Below are 7,101 nucleotides of genomic sequence, written 5' to 3'. Positions count from 1 at the left end.
GCGCCAACATTCCAATGTTACGTAAAAACATACGTTGTTTTGAGCTTATTATCAGACGAATATTAATTCGAAATTCTTCTTATGTTTTTTTATACCTATTCTTAGTTTCTTGTGATTTTTATCTTTGACCTTTTAATGTGTTTGACTTGTAGTCCTTATTAATGAAGGTTGTGCCAGTCTAGGACGGCCCTAACCGATACTTTTGCTGCCTCCACTGTATCCTCTGCTTGTCTTTGCATTAGGGATTTTGGACCCATAATTGTCTTGTTTTGATTAGACTAACGCGATTGACCCCGACTTCTACCCTCAATTCATACCATTACCAGTTTGTAGAGACTATCTGGTTCTCTCCTAGCAATGTGGCGAGTAAGCTAAGCATCCGTTTCTAAATGATTGTTGTCAGTCCTGTGGTGATCTTTAGTTAAGAATGAATTTATTCTTTTATGGCATGGTATCCGCAACATTCTCCACCAGCAATACACCTCAAACCTTCATTCTGCTGCACAAATTGACCACGACGCTGATCCATACAAAAATATGGAAAATATTACGACTGACCATCTCGTGGTAATAACTAAATTTGATTTTGATGTAATTATTAATTGGTAGTTGTGAATGACTTATATAACAAAAGCCTCGCACTGGGACTCCAAAGGTTGTCGCTAAGATAGACGACGAACTTACGCGTGGTACGCGCGTTACAAATTTGATGTATACCATATGTATATAGTATCAATGTAAACTTTGTACTGACTTTCAAGCTAACTAACGTGAACTAAGGATTATATCTTATATATCGATGATTTACCATGTGAAGGTCGATTGAGTTAACACTTGACACAGATTATATTTAGAAAAACTGACAAAAAATCGGTTCTTTATGATCGCCATCAAGTTGTTTTGATTTCAACAAGGTTATCAGTAATAATATTGAAGAATGATAATCTAATTAGACTTGTAAGTGTGCTAAATTTCGTAAGGGTATGGACGATGTATTAAGACTTGCTGAGTTTCTTGCCCGTTCTTCTCAGAACAAGGCCACCTGGTAGTTTTGCGAACGGATGGCGTAGTCTTGTTCTTACGCGAATTTTGTAAACGTTTTTGACATTCATAAGCATGCGCTAAGACGCATCTAAATGAATAAACATATTTTGATTTGGATTTTTTGATTGTATGTATGTCCAACAATTTCTTTGATATTAAAATCAAATTGAGATGATCCTTTTTTATTTAAATATCAGAACCAGGTATACCAACTGTTTTTTGTTGTGTGTTTTTATGATATGAGGATCGACGCATTGCCTGTCATGTTATATTATACATAACGTTTTTTTCTTTTTAGTTAACAGGTTGAAGTCGACTATTTTATTTTATATTAATGTTCTAACAACGGCTGGACCGATATCCAAATTTATAATTAATCAGTAAGAATGCGTCCAGGCATTCATAATGCAAAATTAAATTCTATGCATGCCAGAATACGCACAGATTAACTTTATAAATTTTAAGTGATCATTGTATTGAATTACACCTAGACTACATTATGAGTAGACCACAGATTCTAAAACCAACCAGGCTCCAGAAGATAAACCACTCCTTATATGGAAATTGTATTCGTTTTTACAACAAACTCCCAAGCGAAATTAGAGAATTATCACTAAATAAATTTAAAACTGTCGTTAAAAGTAAATTAATCAATAAAGCATTTTATAAATTTGACGAATATTTAAATGATCCTTATCCTTGGGATTGATTTGCTCCAGTTCAAACAATTTGTATGACTCAAAACTTAGTGATTAAAAAGAGTGGCGGAAAGTTTCTTGCCAGTTCTTCTTGCGTCTACGCCTTTGACTTGCGAACTGATAGTAAATGTAAATTTACAATAAATTTAACTTCTTTTCTGTTCATAAGTGTACTTGTTTACCTGTATGAATAAAGTTATTTTGAGTTTGAGAAAAAGGGTTTACGAAGTTTCATGTAACCATGGCAACGGTACTATTGCTAGTCCACGTCAGGGTTGGCAACCTCACCATAATTATCGTACATGATAATATAATGGGATAATTTCAAACGAAGATGGAACACTATTATTATCAAAAATCCAATTATTTTTTTATTTAAGTGGCAATTTCAAATATCATAGTCACGAATCACATTGTTTTATCGACGTAAGTAGAATTGGTTCGAAAAAACTGCAGTAGGGATCTGGTTACACATAGTGGTGGTGCGTGCCAAAAATTTCCTTCTCTGTTGAGGAATGAAGGACGTTGAGGTGATGTCGGGGTGAAATAGTTCATATTCATCTTTATCCTCATTGATACGATAATTTTAATCCATAATAACCATACGAAAATTTACAACCCTGGTAAGATAGCCTGGCTTGGTTGTGACCATTGGTCCACGTTAGATTTAAAGCCTTAAATGTACAAAAATCCTGAGAGATCATGACAAAAATATTGAATAGTACGATTTTACTAAGCCCGAATATTTTAATTAATTCTTCGTCGTTTTGCGGCCACTGCGATTCCTTTGAAGCTTTTCATTGTGAGATTTTCAAATTCTTTCGTAACTGGGTAAACTCCGTACTAATACCGAATCGAAGTACGATCTTTAATTTGCAGAAAAAAATGTTTAAGGCAAAATAAATATTGTGGGACGACGCAATAACTTTTCTTTAGATTGTAAATAATGAAAATTTATTTACTTTACGTAAATAGTTTTTACTTCTTGTAAGTTTTTTAATACTCATTGAGAAATAATACAACTATATGTAATACATGTATTTTTGCACTTCTTGCCTACCTATGTAATTTAATACATTTTTTTTCTCACAGTGATTGCCTGGAAGAGATCGCTTGAAAGCGATAAGGCCGCCAGTTGCCTTTCCTTTACATGTAATAATGTTAAATTTTTATATTATAAAGCAACAAAGTGTGAATAAATAAAAATAAATAAAAGACGTATTATTATTACTTAGAAATGACATAATTTTACAGGTCTAAAATACGACGGTTTGACAAGCAAAGGAACTAAGCTGGGATTACTTTTTCCTGTCATACTTATAGCGAAGATTATTGGCGTGATTAAGCGTGCGACTCTAAAACTATCGATTTTCTATTATTATGCGCAATTAACTGTTAATTGCAAAACGCTAGAGTTTGTAAGACTGTAGAGGGTAATCTCTGCATCTACAGAATCGATTTTGACAGGTCTTCTACTTATAGAAAGCCGCGTTATTTGCGACTCATTACAAAAACAAAAAAACACGGTCGAATAAAAATGTTTCTCACAAACGATGAGATACATGATCTAGAGAAAACATGTACAGCTTGATACTACAAAAAGTCATTATAGTTATCAGTCATTTGATAATTTATATTTTGGTCAGTATTATATATGCTTGCTCTGACGCATAGTGGATGAAAAACTATGTTAGTTAAGCTTCTTGCCTACAAAAGAGGATTATAAAAAAACATGTTCAATCGACTTACATCAATTTTTTCTATGTATCATGATTTCAAACTTTTTTTACTGTCATATTATCATAATGAAAATTTAATATAACTAAGTATTTACAATATTCTTAACATACATTATTATTATTAAAGCTTTGTTAATCCATACAACAGTTAGTTTACATTCGTTAATATTAGTATTTGTTGTGTTAGTATAAGTTTTAAGTTAGATTCCTTTTTTCTTTTTAGTGGTCTAGTTTTTGTATGACCCTTTTAGAGTAAAAGCCTCCTCCATATTATTCCATTTCTCTTTTACTTTAGAAACATTCATCCAGTTTTTCCCCGCTAGTTCTATAATGTCATCTGTCCATCTTTTCTTTTGTCGTCCTATATCTCTTTCCAGTAGGTCCAATACATTTTGGTATTTCTAATGTCCATCTTTTATCCCGCACTCCAGCAATATGACCTGCCCATTTCCATTTCACCTTATACCTTAACCTACATACTATAATAATAATCATTAATACAATTATTTATAATTAAAAATTAATAAATAGAAGATAACAACAAATTTAAAAAGTTTGGTCCCTGTGGCAGTGTAACTCTAACACTGGCAGCATTTCCTCCTTGTATTGCTATACTTATTCGTTGAGGAAGGAAAGAACCAGCTCTGAGGTCTCCGGTACTATCTACCAGACGCCAACTTAAATCTGTAATTAGCGCCTGTGCACTTGAACCCAACGGTCCAAGAGACTCTACTCCAAAGGGAACACAATCGAAGTTGGAGGAAAGACTTGGCAGTCTATAATTGAAGTGTGTGACCTTTTGGAATTCAGATTTACAATTCATCCCAGCTCCTTTGAAAGTTGACGCTAGAAGGCAAACTCAAGCCTGGGTTGGATGCTAACCACAAATTCTCGCACCTGCTAAATCCGCAATCTCGTAGTTTGTAGAAAAGATCTGAAGATTTTACCTACCTGACTAGAAATTTGAATTCTCAAATTATACCAAAAACTAAATGCAAGTATATTTTTCATTTCAACTCGACAAAAAATGATACACTCCCTGCAAATAGAATATTCAACATGTTATGTTTGAATAAAGCCGAGCTTTTATGTTTCGTTTTTCTTTCTACGTTATGTTTATGCAATCCTCGGAAATTTTAATTGAACATCAATTTCCATAATGCTCATATATAAGAATACGTAAGCTTCCTTAATTGTACTGTATTTTAAAAGTAATAATCTAGTATTAAGGTATGATTAATTTCTATAGATATATATCTTAATATATATAAATTACGTGTCACGTTGTTTGTCCGCTATGGACAGTGGACTCCTAAACTACTTAAATTATTTCAATCAAATTCGCATACCGTGTGCAGTTTGAACTAACTTAAAAGATAGGATAACGAAGATGTACTCGTTTATACCCGTAATATTATTATTATTGCAAATTATTTGTTTATTATTTGACAGTCACAATTCTAACGGATGGCGCTGTGTTGAAAGTACCAACGTTTCACATAAGCTACAATTTAATGGCATAACCACCAAAAAAGAATGGTCCCCATGGATCCCCATGACTGGTGTTCTCCTACCGTTTCCCTTGAATAGTTTGCTACTATGTAATATAACTAAAACCTTAGCCACAGCAACGCTTGGCCGGTCTGCTAGTATCTTAATATAGGTATATAAATTACGTGTTACGTTGTTTGTCCGCTATGGACTCCTAAACTACTTAACCGATTTCAATCAAATTTGCATACCATGTGCAGTTTGAACTAACTTAAAAGATAGGATAGCGTACATCTTCGTTTATATCCGTAGTCACAGTGCAGAGAGGAATGGCGGGATTTGGAGGAGGAATTTGCCAAAAAAAAGGAACACAGATACAACAGAAGAGGATTAAAAAGGAAATGTGTTTAAATGTATATGAATTAAAGGCTATTATTATTTCTATAGAATAGAAATACTACGCCCAATAAATTTTACTAGAAATGTGTGATGAAATCTCCTTCTTGTTTATGCCCATTAATTATAAAGAAATTACTTTTTTAATATAAGCGACTCCAAAATAGACAAAAATGTCTGAACGGTATGTTTCTTATTTGATTTAGCTTTATATTATAAAGTGAACAGTGTTGGCCAAGTAGCTTTAGCGTGTAACTCTCATCTCTGAAATCGTAGTTTCAATCCCTGGCTGTGCGCATTAAACATTCATTAGTACGGTGAAGTTCGTTAGGAAATCGACATCTCTTCGGCAAAATCTTAACGGCATGTGACAAGCACAGAAGGCATCACCTACTTGGCTATTAGAAAAAACAAATGATCACGAAACAGATACAGAAAGCTGACGCTCAAACCCTAAAAGGTTGTAGTGCCACTGTTTTTTTTATATTATTAATTCAATGTATTGACCGAGATCTCCATCGACATCGTTATATAAAATATTGTTCCATTTTTAAATTTAGTGACGTTTACAAAGTGTTCGTTTTGAGTCAAAATCAAATATAATTTATTCAATAAGGTACACTTATGTCAAAAAAGAAATATATACGTAGATTTAATGCTTCTAATTTTACATTTACTGCCAGTTCTCAAATCAAGGGCGTAGAACGGAAGAGAAGAACTGGCAATAAACTCTCCGCCACTCTTTTTAATCGCCAAGTTTTTGAAGTTATACTTCTTTAGGCGCGTTATGAAAAATTGATGAGAGTGAAATTTTACGATGCGCGCGCACCGTGAAACAAAATTAACAGAATTAAGTTCCCACAGAAGATGTTACGGCATTGGACATAATTTAAAAACATCATTCGAATAATAGTAGAACTTATCTTACACTTATTGTAAGAGAATAAATAAATATTTATTTATTTAATTTTTCAAATGTAAACTGAACTTTATTGACTATAATGACTACTTTTCCAGTCTTTGATTATTTAATTGTAATTAATTATTTGCATGCAATCAAAAACTATTTTTGATAACGCCAAAGAAGTATAACTTCTTACTCGCGTACATATGTACACGCACCCTTTTTTTTGTTCTACACAACGTTTGTAAGGAGCTGCAACTCTTCGAATTCAAGTCTACAATATAAAGATAAAGATAATTGTAAAACGATAAAAATAATTTAACTCACGTTCACGGTGTCGTTACGAGACTTAAATCGGACGGACATTACAAATCCATTTACATTAAATCTAGTTGATAACGCCGCAAGGCAAACCACAGATTTACGGATTATTCCACTTTTGGGATTGAAATTTATGCCAAGATATTTATCATTGGCTAAAGTTCTACATTAATCTTCACTTAAAATGTTCCAAAAGTTTACATGATTCTCGTATGCAACTTTGTTTCAACTTTAAATCTTTCTCTACTTGTGCTTAATAATAAGGTTTATAATTGAAAATCGGTGTAGTACAATAAATTGAATGTTGTTGAATCATTATGTTTTAGTACAATAAAAAATATATGGAATTGCGAATTATGTTTATTTTCTAATCACGATACTAATATCAAAATAAGGAAGTAATATCTTATAAAACTTATGATTAAACTGTCAAATTTGTATATTTCTTGGTAACACAAATATTATTTCATTTCATTTACATATTATGCGCATATTTTTAATCATATTA

This window comes from Pieris napi, chromosome 21 (assembly GCF_905475465.1).
Source record: "Pieris napi chromosome 21, ilPieNapi1.2, whole genome shotgun sequence".
Taxonomy (NCBI): domain Eukaryota; kingdom Metazoa; phylum Arthropoda; class Insecta; order Lepidoptera; family Pieridae; genus Pieris; species Pieris napi.
This window is presented reverse-complemented; position numbering follows the sequence as displayed.